General features: G+C 39.9%; 1 protein-coding gene across 5 annotated transcripts in view; it reads left to right on the forward strand.

Moving 5' to 3' along the window:
* LOC127580673 (homeodomain-interacting protein kinase 1-like) overlaps nucleotides 1-12,927 on the forward strand; it is a 90,564-nt gene that overhangs the window by 16,112 nt on the left and 61,525 nt on the right. The window lies entirely within an intron of this gene.

Consider the following 12,927-nt stretch of genomic DNA (forward strand, 5'->3'; position numbering starts at 1 on the left):
CATGTTCTCAATTTGCTGCTTGTGGTTGTCGAGCATCGTGATCATTCCACAACGCAGTCTAGTGGGGCTTACATTAAATCTCCTGTTGCTTACCCCTTGACATCATTTTGAAGCCTAGACTACTTTAATTCCTGGGATTCATTTGCATATTGGATAAATTTGGTAACTTGGGGATCACAGATTGAAGTCTGGGTACCATTTCTGCCTTTTGTGGTAAATTTATTTCTGGATTCCTGCTTTCAAATTAGTTTCTACCTTTTAGCAGTTGTTTTGAGGAATGGGATGGGAGTGACATATAAAGTTACTATTTATAACCTCATCAGATGAGCAATAAAGTAGAAATGGAAATAGTTGGTGGGCAGCAAAAAAGTTGTTTAAAACTCCAGTTGCTATAATGGTCAAAAAGCATTGATAGCATTGTCAGAATTGCAGCATCTTCAGTGCTTAGCTTATTTTGGGCTGAAGTAATTGTTTACTTTGTTCTGCCAAGCAATAATCAGCTTGCTAGACAGATACTGACACTAACCACATTAGATCATACAAGTTGAGAGGTGTTAGCTGCTAAGCTATTGAAGAATGAGACAAATCAGTATTAAAGTGGAGGGGCTTTATTATTGGGTACCAAATCAATTTGCACCTGTTTAAATTGATGTTCTGAGTTCCAAGATTGACAGCTATGATTTGGAATGAATTGGCTTTAAGCACTGCTGACAGTAAGGAATTTATGTCAAGCCAGCTTTGAAGAGAATTCTCATTGTTGAAGAGAACACCAGATATGAAAAGTTGATGAGAATTGTGTATTCTTGGCCATGGTGGTGATACTTTTGGCATTTTTCTGAAGTAAGATTTTCTGTGGTATAATTTGTGGTTGATGGAACTGCCTATGATCTGTCAAGGTCCATGATATGGGGAATACTGAAGTGTTTGGGCTTCTATATGTAAGATACAGTACATCAGGTTATGAACTTTGATTATTCTAAACATACCAACTTAATGTATTTTCAGAAAGACATAATTGCAATAAGAAACCAATTCAAAGTTAGTTGAGTCTTACTATAGCAATTAAATTTGCATGAACACCTGCTTTAAGTAGGCTGCATAGTACCTTGGAATCGGTATTATGAATCTGTTAAAGCTTCTATATTTTTATAACTGTTCTGCACCAGCATATTGATTTCTTTATAAAACAGACTTGATGTACTCTTTGAAGTATCCTTGTAATAATCACAAGTTTGCCTTAAATAAGCAGCGCATTTTAACTTGAGAATTCTAAGAATCTGTTTTCTTTCGCGAGCTACCAATGTAAAATTTTCTCAGAATTACATTTAGTACATGAAAAATATGCAACAGGTTAATGTCAATTTAAATAATGTGGGGTTTCCAAGTAAATTTGCAGCATGGTCTAGGAAATAAATTTGGGCAGTAGTCTGAGAGGGAAAAATACTAACCAGTCAACAATTTTCCGAGTACTTTTGCCTCAATAGTTTCTGGCCAAATAATACCAAACTGCTGTTATGTGGGTTTAGATTCAAAAATGAATTTTTAGCTAATTGCACCCTAGTGTATATAAAACATTTTGGTCATCCCTAATTTGGTTCATATGGGGTGTGCCAAAAGCTTTGTCTGCCCTGCTACCTCTTAATAATACCTAACTTTGGAGAATGATGATTTTACTTTTGGTAGCTTTCTCTTGGAAATTCTAAGTTTTTGATACTTTTCGATGCCTGCTTATCACAGTGTTTGGTGATTTCTGTACAGTCATTTGAATATGGATGGTACGAAAGAAAAGACTGCTAAAGCATTGAAGAAATTGCCTGAAATTTTGTATAGATAGCCAAGTTTGCCGATTTTGACAATCTTACATTTTGACTCCTTCTTCCAAGGTCACTAATATAAATGGTAAATAATTGAGGGTCATTTCTGCTGCCGCTTCCTTTAAAACCCTTGTGTGCATCAGGCTCTGGTGACTTGTCTGCCTCTTGCCTCATGAATTTCTTCAGTACTTTGTTCCTTGTGATTGTGATTTGTACAGATTCTACCCATCTTATTTGAAATTGGTCTTCTCTAGCCTTTGGGATATTTGCAGTGTCCTCCACAGTGAAGGCTGCAAAAGAAAAGATTTGCCATTCTATCTGCCTTTTTGTTTCCTGTTATTAATTCACCAGCCTCATTCTCTAGAGATCCTGGTCCTATGTTAGCTGCCCTGTACCTTTTTGTATATCCATAGAAACACTTACTATTTGATGCAGTTTTCTCTCAAAATCAGTTTTACCCCTTCTTGCAAGCTTTTGATCTTACTGAACTCGCAAATAAAATTAAGACCAGGAATGGATTATTGTAATAATTTGCTATTGTGATTTCGAATGGGGCAACTTGTAGTATTATATTCATCATATGATGTAATTATTCTGCTGATATCTATACATATCTACAGGTAGATATGCCTGTAATTGGTCAATTTTTGAGCATTGGCTGTAGCCCAGCCTTCTGCTCAGCAGAATGCGAGCTGTGGAGCTTTGCTGCAACCTTATTGGATTCCTTGTTGAGTTAAACGGCAATGCAAACTTCTGCATATTTTCCCGCTGTCAGGTTAGTCTGGCATCGGTATTGTGGGGCCTTAACAATTTAATAGGAGAGATTGGCCACTAGAAGATAGGTGAGTAAAGCTTTGTATTTCCACATGTTGTGTACGGTGGATATGTTCAAGCCTTTCATTTTAATGATTTTAATATGTCCTGTGTGATGTTGAAAGTTTGTGTATGCCTGACAGTGCATTGGCATTCACGTTCAATTTAAGTGGTAGCTGGTGAGTCTGAGGTGGGACCTCATCAACTCACTAATCAATGTTTGAAGCTGACCACTTGCTCTGGAGAGGTCTGGTGCTTTGAAAGTGAACTGGGAGCCACTGTCCCTGTGGAAGACTGCATACAGGAGAAAAGGAGGCCACAGGAAGAAACAGTGGTCCAGAGTATGGTTGACCAGTGATTGCAGGGAAGTAGAAGACTTGCTCTAATACTCCTTTTTAAAGTAGGATTTATTGGTTGGTTTATTATTGTCACTTGTACCAAGGTACAGTGAAAAGCTTGTCTTACAAATCGATCGTACAGGTCAATTCATAGTGCAGTTACATTGAGTTAGTACAGAGTGCATTGATGCAGTACAGGTAAAAACAATAACAGTACAGAGTAAAGTGTCACAGCTACAGAGAGAGTGCAGTGCATAAGGTGCAAGGTCACAACAAGGTAGATTGTGAGGTCATAGTCCATCTCATTACATAAGGGAACCATTCAATAGTCTTATCACAGTGGGGTAGAAGCTGTCCTTAAGTCTGGTACGTGCCCTCAGGCTCCTACCTGATGGAAGAGGAGAGAAGAGAGAATGTCCCAGGTGGGTGGGGTTTTTGATTATGCTGGCTGCTACACCAAGACAACAAGAGGTAAAGACAGAGTCCAAGCAGGGGAGACTGGTGTCCGTGATGCACTGGGCTGTGTCCACAACTCTCTGCAGCTTCTTGTGGCCCTGGGCAGAGCAGTTGCCATACCAAGCTGTGATACATCCAGATAGGATGCTTTCTATGGTGCATCGGTAAAAGCTGGTGAGAGTCAAAGGGGACAAACCAAATTTCTTTTAGCTTCCTGAGGAGGTAGAGGCGCTGGTGAGCTTTCTTGGCCGTGGCATCTACGTGATTTGACCAGGACAGGCTGTTGGTGATGTTCACTCCCAGGAACTTGAAGCTGTCAACCCTCTCGACCTCAGCACCATTGATGTAGACAGGTGCATGTACACTGCCCCCTTTCCTGAAGTCAATGACCAGCTCATTTGTTTTGTTGACATTGAGGGAAAGGTTGTTGTCGTGACACCATTCCACTAAGCTCTCTGTCTCCTTCCTGTATTCCGACTCATCGCTGTTTGAGATACGGCCTACAACGGTGGTATCATCTGCAAACTTATAGATGGAGTTAGAGCAGAATCTGGCCACACAGTCATGAGTGTAGAGGGAGTAGAGTAGAGGGCTGAGGATGCAGCCTTGTGGGGCACCAGTGTTGAGAATAATCATGCTGGAGGTATTGCTGCCTATCTTCACTGATTGCTGTCTGTTTGTTAGAAAGTCAAGGATCCAGTTTCAGAGGGAGGTGTTGAGTCCTAGGTCTTGGAGTTTGGTGACAAGCTTGCTTGGAATTATTGTATTGAAGGCAGAGCTGTAGTCAATAAACAATAGTCTAACGTATATGTCTTTACTGTCCAGATGCTCCAGAGCTGAGTGTAGGGCCAGGGAGATGGCATCCGCTGTAGACCTGTTTCGCTGATAGGCGAATTACAGTGGGTCCAGGTTATCTGGTAGGCTGGAGTTGATGCGTGCCATGACCAACCCCTCAAAGCACTTCATGATGGTGGATGTCAGAGCCACTGGTCGGTAGTCATTGAGGCATGTTATCTTGCTTTTCTTTGGTACAGGGATGATGGTGGTCTTCTTAAAACAGGAGGGAACCTGAGATTGAAGCAGGGATTTATAGATTTTAAATAGAATAAAGCAGTGAATTGGTGGAATGTTGCTTAACACAAGAAAATATTTTGCCAGGAAAGACGGTTATCTTTTGTCGTAATAGTGCAGATTATGGGTCAATACTACAGAAAAAAATAAGGATGGCAGAAGGTAGATAGAAGCATTCTTAAAGGCAGAGGAAACTTCACATGGAATTGTAAAGTTCTGTAATGTATTACTGACAAGTGGATATTATTGCATTCAAGATTAAATGGGACATAAATCGGTTAGTTTCAATGCCAGCTTTGTGGTCGAGTTGGTAAATGGCCTGTAACATTTGAAATGGAAAATGTGTTGTTTTTATCTATGATCTAGACAAGCTGGCAGCCTAGTGTTGTAATCAACTTTGGATTTCTAACTTGGTCAGAACACCATTTATCAATTGTAATCCAGTGATGGACTTCCTGTTCCCAGTTTCTGTTGGGAAAAGCATGTTTAGATGTTTGACAGGAAGAAAATTAATCTTCTGAATAGTATGTTAGCATTGAGTACAAGCATTCTACCAGGTTTGCGTGACTGAGAACATGTCTGGTTGAGTTTGTTTAATGTTTAAATTGTATTTTAAATTTCTGGCTTTGCTATGGGGCTCAAAATATCAATGTCCAGGAGTGTGTTGCAATCTTTACAATGCAGGAGTTGCCCAGAACAATGTGCTGCTTTTATTGGAGACACAAGAGACTGCAGATGCTGTAATCCGGAGCAACATAAAATCTGCTGGCAGAACTTGGCATCTGTAGGAGGAATGTGGGGTTTCAACCTGAAACGTTGACAGTATCTTTTTCACAGATGCTGTTTGACCCGTTTAGTTCTTCCAGCGGATTGTTTGTTGCTGCTTTAATTAATGGCCTGCCAGTTTCTCTGTGGCTTTAGCCAATAATATTCTTTAAAGATGCTAGCCACTTGCTAAAATTGGGAAGACTTGGTTACGTTCATGAAGTTGAAATCATAAGTTTTCACATTGCTACATAATATGGTAAGAACAGAGGAAAATAAGAGCAGGCCATCTGGTCCTTCAAGTCTCCCCTGCCATTCAAAATGATTATGGCTGATCTGCCCCTTGGCCTCAACACCTGTTATGCACCAATTATCTATAAACCCTCAATTCTACAATGTTTCCAAAAATATTTGTCTCCTCTTTAAGTACCTCTAGTGATCTCACCTCCACAATCGTCTGGGATTGCAAATTCCCAGAGTTTCACCATCTCTGAGAAGAAATTTGCAAAAGTTCCCTCAGCATAGAGTGTAGTAGCATCAGCAAGAGTTCATCCAACAGTCTTGTAATATCAGAGTGCGTGAATGGTTTTATTTGAATATTTACATTTGGCTAGACATTGTGTGTATACACACAGTTAAAAGTGCTTGTGTTTATAATGACTCCTATCCTATCAGAGTATTTGAGTACTTACTGCAATTAAATGTTTTATATGAAATGTGATATTCTACCAATGTTTCTCATTGGCCGAGGGTCCTGCCTCTGAGTCACAAAGCTTTTGTTCAAGACCGAGGGATTTAAGAAAAATTGAGACTAAGATCACAGTACACGGGATCAGGGAGTGCTCCATTGTTGGAGGTAATTGAAGCAATGTTATTGGTCTGGTTTACATTGCCATTAAAGATCTGAGATCACTTATTAAAAATGAATACTGTTTAGATTGATGTTATTCCCTCAATGCCTTTTTAATTAGAGAAAAGCTGTCATTCATCGTATCATATGAGGAATTTGAGATTTTTGTTGCAATTTTGCTTACTGAGTTGTCTTTTGCACTGTTTTGAAGTATAGTAAGTATAGGACTTTTGCACGTCTTTCCTAAATGCACTAATTTGTAATTATTGCATGTTTAAATTGAACAAAAAATGTATGCGGAGTAAAACTTGTTTTCACAATGAATTGCAAATTTGACAGGATATAGTGTAATGAAGTAAACTTTGTTTTTTGTTTTTAGTGTGCTTTTTGGCTTTTGTTTTTGATGGCTGCCTGTAATGCTTGCAATGAGGCACTTTAACCTAAAATGCAAAAGTATTAAAATACATGCATGTGGCCAGCTTGTAAACCAAGGCAATCAATTACAGATGTTCACCTAATTGGGTTTTTTCTGAGTGTGGGACTGAAATACCGATGACTGGAAATGAAGCTTGCACCTCTGACTCATGCAGGAAAGTGTGTTTTTTGCAATACTCTATTCTGTATACAATGGATGGTTTGGGTAAGAAAATTTTTAAGGTCACAATTTTTCTGTGGTATTTTACTTTCCACGACATTGCGTTATTGTGCAACCCACCTCAATCTTGTAAAAATTAAAACTGACAAAGTAAATAAAAAGGCAGTTGCACACTTTTAAAGATCTACTTAAATGTAGCTTTTGCCTATGGGTTGCTTTTCCATCACATTTTCTGCACTTCTCTGTTCCTTTTCCAGGGGGTTGCACTTTTATAAAATGGACTGTATCTTGTTTTGGTACCTGTAATATTTGAGAGCTTTCATTGCACTATTAAATAAAAATCATAGAAATGTAGAAGTTCTTGTTTACTATGTGGGGAAAATATAGGTAATTCCAACTGACTCGATTTTTATCTCCAATTGGCATATTTTGTTTTCCAAAAGACTTCACAATAAAAAAAATAGATCTAATGTGATAACCCCTTCATGGTTAAGGCACATGGTTGGGGATAATGAAGATCAAGAAGTTCCTGTCATGAGTAACTGATACAAATAGTACTACATTAGGTACAAACAGTTCAACTGTTGGTTCAAGGCTCCCAAATTAGCAGGCTTCTAGAATTTGCTACTAATGTGAAGACTAGCTATTCAGAGAATACCAGGAATTTCCATTTGTATGTCCTGAACCTTTTTAAGGGAAAATTAGACTTTTAAAACACAAGGCAAACCATTTTGAACATAATTTCTTCTGCTTTCTAATAAAATAATGAAACTTCAGTTTTGAAAGTAAAATCTTCTAATATTCACAGTACGCTTGTGTTCTTAAATATATGCATTAAATATACTTGAGCAAACAAACAATTAGTAAGGATCTTAAGCAGGGTTTCTTATAAAGTACTCTAGATTATTTTATTACCTTTCTGCATTTTCAAATCATTGTCAGATTTTAATCACCTTGAAGGCTATTTACACATTTCTGAATCTTAATGCTACGTTTATCATACTTGACTGGACGTATAATTGGCAGTGGAGAAGATAAAAATGCACTTTAACGATTCATAGAGCTGTACAGCACTGAAACAGGCTCTTTGGCCCATTTATCCATGTCAACCAAGATGCCTATCTCTGCTAATGCCATTTGCCTGCATTTTGCCCATGTCCATCTAAACTTTTCCTATCCATGAACCTGGCTAAATGTCGTTTTCCTACTACCTCCTTTGGCAGCTTTTCCATATACCCATCATTCTCTTTTTGGGAGGGGGGGGTGGTGCGGGTGTGGGAACTTGCCCCTCGGATCCCATTTTAAATCTTTCCCCTCACCTTAAAACTACTGCCTCCTAGTTTTATATTTTCTACACTAGGGAAAAACATTGAGACTATCTATCCTATTTGCCTATGCCCCTCATAATTTTATAAACCTCTATAATGTCATCCCTCTGCCTCCTTCACTCCAGGGGGGGGGGAAGGTCCCAGCCTATCCAATAGCTCCTTAACTCTCAAGCCATTCAGTCCAGGCAATGTTTCTGTGAATCTTTTCTGCACCCTCTCCAGCTTAATTGCATCTTGCTTGTAGTGTGATGACCAGAACTGCACACACTATTCCAAGTGTGGCCTAATGAATGATTGTATAACTGTAACAAGCTATCACAACACCTATACTCAGTGCTTTGGCCGATGAAAGCAACCATACCATACAACTTCACCACTCTGTCTACCCTTTTCACCACTTTCAGGGAACAATGTACTTGTACCTCATGGTCTCGCTGTACAATAACACTCCCAGGACCCTTCCATTCACTGTGTATGTCCTGGCCTGGTTTAACTTCCTGAAGTGCTTCACTTTGCACTTGTGTGAGTTAAATTCCATCAGCCATTCCCTTGGCCACTTATCCATAGAACGCTACAGCACAGAAAACAGGTCATTCAGCCTTTCTAGTCTGTGCCGAAATTCTATTCCGCTAGTCCCATTGACCTGCTCCCAGTCCATAACACTCCAGACCTTTCCCGTCCATGTATCTATCCAATTTACTCTTAAAACTTAAGAGTGAGTCTGCATTTACCATGTCAGATGGCAGCCCATTCCACACTCCCACCACTCTGAGTGAAGAAGTTCCCCCGAAACCTTTCCCCTTTCACCCCAAAGCCATGTCCTCTTGTACTTATCTCTCCTAATCTGGGTGGAAAGAGCCTACTCATATTTACTCTGTCTATACCCCTCATAATTTTGTAAACCTCTATCAAATTTCCCTTCGTTCTTCTACGCTCCAAGGAATAAAGTCCTAACCTGTTCAATCTTTCCCTGTAACTCAACTCCTGAAGACCTGGCAACATTCTAGTAAAGCTTCTCTGCACTCTTTCAATCTTACTGATATCCTTCCTACAGTTAGGTGACCCCAGATGATCTAGATCCTTAGACAACTTTCTTCACTGTCCACTATACCACCAGTTTTGGTGTCATCTGCAAAATTACTGATCATGCTACATACATTCTCTTCCAAATCATTAATACATATGATGTACAGTAAAGGACCCAGTACAGATTCCTGGGCACACCATTGGTTTCAGGTCCCCAATCTGAAAAGTCACACTCCATTACTACCCTCTGTCTCCTACCACCAATCCAATTTTGTATCCAATTTGCTCACTCATCTTTTATTGGATATATACTAACCTTCTGGACCAGCCTAGCTTGCAAGACCTTGCCAAAGGTCTTGCTAAAGTCCATGTAGACAACATCCACCATTTGGTCACCACCTCAAAAAAAAACTTGATTGAATTTGTGAGATGATCTCTCAGGAACAAAGTCATGCTAACTATCCCTAATTAGTCCTTGCCTTTCCAAATGCAAATAAATCCTGTCCCTCAGAATACTTCAGTAACTTGTCCTCCACTGATGTAAGGCTCACTGGCCCACTGGTATTTCCCTGGCTTGTTCTTGCAATCCTTCGTAAATGCACCACATTAGCTATTCTCCAATATTCCAGTACCTTACCTGTGGCCCATGAAGATACAACAATCTTTGCCAGTGCCCCAGCAATCTCCTACCTTGCTTCCCACAACATCCTAGGATACACCTGGTTAGGCGCTGGGGATTTATCCACTATTATGCAGTTCAAGACCTTCTTCGTAATGTTAATGTGCTTCATTGTATCACTGTTCTCATTCCTGAACTTGCTACTTTCCATGTCCTCTGCATGGTAAGTACAAATGAGAAGTATTCATTTCAGACCTAGCCTGTCTCCTGTGGCTCTATACATAGATGACCACACTGATCCATAAGGGGACCCACTCTCTTCCTAGTTACCCTTTTGCTCTTGATATATTTTACAGAATCCTTTGAGATTTTCCTTTACCTTATCTGCCAGGGATATCTCATCCTCTTTTTGCCCTCTAATTTCCTCAAGTGTACTCCTAATCTTTCATACTCAAGGGATTCGTTTGATCCCAGCTGCCATTACCTGATATGTCTCCTTTTTCCTGACCAGGGCCTCAATAACCCTCATCAACCAGGGTTCCCTAATTCTGCTAGCTTTGTCCTTCACTCTAGCAGGAACATGGTGGCCCACACTCTCCTTATCTCACTTCTATAATCCTCCCATTTGCCGGATGTCCTTTTATCTGCTAACAGCCTCCCCCAGTCAACTTTTGGAAGTTCCTGTCTAATGCCATCCAAATTAGTCTTGCCCCAATTTAGGACTAATTTGTGGACCAATCCTGTCTTTTTCCATAATTATCTTGAAGCTAATAAAATTATGGCAACTAGTCCCAAAGTGCTCCCCCACTGACACATCACCACTTACCCAGCCTCATTTCCTAAGAGGAGGTTGAATGTTGCCCCTTCTCTAGTAGTGCCATTGTTCTTGAGCGAGCAGGGGTGGTGCTGTTGTTGCCAGCTTTGAGGTGACAGCAGTAAAGGGAGTGGTGAGGCTAAGAGGAGATGTAAATATTGGAATAGGAATTTTAAACATGAGGTGTTTGGGGGAGGGGGGGGATAGGAAGGCAATGTATGTAGACAAGGACAGGAGTGATGGGTCTTCTACAGGAAAGCAGGCAGCAGAATTATGTACAAGTTTGTCAAGGGTGTAGATTAATAGGTTAGATGTGACAGGGTTGGGTGAGAAGTTCGTGAACAAATTGGCGTTACCAGAAAGTGGGAGGAACTTTATCTTTGATCCTGGTGACTCTTTTATGTAGAGTCTGATTTAAGTTTGGAGTATCGAATAAATTACAAGTACTCACTTACTGGCTGTCTTAAGACAACCTCTTGTAGGTCATTCTAGATGTTAGCAGTGGCATAGCATGCCACTTGTTAATACAAAACTTCCTACACCAAAAGGATTAAAATGGTTTTGGAGTTCTCTTTGACATCTTGAGGGCATATTTGAATGGGTATTAAATTCTGATCTTAGTATTGACACACTCAATTATCATGGAGGTGAGGATGAGAAGGAAATTGAGACCGGAGGAGAGATGAGAAACTTAATGCTTTTATTTAATGGAGATCAAAAGTGAAGAAGGCATGAGAGGAACTTAAGTGTTTGGTCTCCTGGAGAACCCTGAAGTCTGGCTAGATCTGTGGTTGATCTAGATCTAATTGGATGGCTAGAAAATTGGACACCAAATATACTCACCTATGTCCCTTGAACTTGTGGAAGAGGTTTATTTTATAAGCATGTTGGGAGAGTTTTTGATGAACAAGGGTTTCAAAAGTATAGTTATGGAAGAGATTCCTTGGTTGATGCTACCTTTTAATTCAGCCAGTAACTCATTCTTTCTTGAATAATATGTTACTCCATGCAACTGACAATATGGATGGTAAAGTAATCTTGATTTCAGACATTATCTTATAACTGGGTGGCTGGTGCAGTGAAGGAGCTCCAGGATGCATCTTTTCTATTTTTGGGGGGGGGGGTGTGGAGAGTGGGGTGAAATAAAAATCTTTGCTCAAAGCCTTGCTAAAACACATGGTTCGGAGACAAACAAAACTTGAGTGACATTGGATCAAATCTGTATTCTACCACTGAAACAGCACAAAATGTTGGGAACATTCGGCAGGTCAGTGGAAAGAGAAATGTTAACATTTCAAGTCTGGGGGACCTTTCATTGTTCTAATAAAGTGTCCAGGACACAATCTTAAGTGTTTCCTTAAGCAGATGCTGTCTGATCTGCTCAATGTTTCAAGCATTTTCTATTTTTGTTTGATTTCCAGTATTTGCAGTTTTTTGACTTGCTCTATTCTGCCATGAAATATACACATTGCACATTGAAATAAGTGCAAAATCTGTTGCAGTCAAGATGAAAATCTTGCAGTTCTCTGGAACAGTGATGCCTGAGTAGGAAGGAAGAGCTAGGACATTGGGCATGTGCATAGTCAAACCACAGCGACTGATCTGAGGTTGTGCATCAATGTCTATGATTTGTAGGGGACACTATACCTGCAAATGCTTAAGAGATGTGGTATGTGCAGCTTGGAAATTTTGAAGCTGGAGTCAAGAATGAACAGCTACCTGTGGGTGCAGCGGGGGGGATGGACCACCTGTAAGGCCTTAAATCATCTGCACTTGTGTCAACACATTGGCTGCTGATGTAGCAAGATGCGGATACTCTATCAGACCTGAGATCTGTGGCTAATGTAAGAAACATTATGCAGTACCTTTTTGTCTGCCCACAGGTTGAAGATAGTTCCCGCATAACACGAAACCTTGCTGAATGACAGCTTGCAAGCATTGAAATATTACTAGCCATTGGGGGGGGGAAAACGTGACTTTGATGTGCGGACAAGAAAGAAATGCAGCATTTTAATCCTCTAACATTTGCGGCTCATGCAGTTTAACAAAATCATAATGTTTGTGTGCTTACCTGCAATATTTTACAGAATTAAAATATGTTTGTAGAGTGCAGGCCAAGAGAAGCTATTTTTCCTCCCTGTTGATGAAATTAATTTGCAGTGAAGCTGGAGCAGATTTTGAATTTTTAGAGCCACATTGTGAATGTAACGAGTATAAATCAGGCAAGCTCCAAGTAACATTGGCTTTGCCCTATTAGCTACATTCATTGTTCTAAAGTAAATACCATATTATTGGTGAAGAAACCATATTTTGATGACAGTTGCCTAAGCTAAACTATTAGACTTGGTTACTGGTTTCTTCCAGTGCTATGTAATTTTGTGTGTGGATTGTCGTGATCAGCTGAGCACCAGACTATTTTGAAAGCTTGGCATGAGAAA

The sequence above is a fragment of the Pristis pectinata genome, chromosome 20 (assembly GCF_009764475.1).
Source record: "Pristis pectinata isolate sPriPec2 chromosome 20, sPriPec2.1.pri, whole genome shotgun sequence".
Taxonomy (NCBI): domain Eukaryota; kingdom Metazoa; phylum Chordata; class Chondrichthyes; order Rhinopristiformes; family Pristidae; genus Pristis; species Pristis pectinata.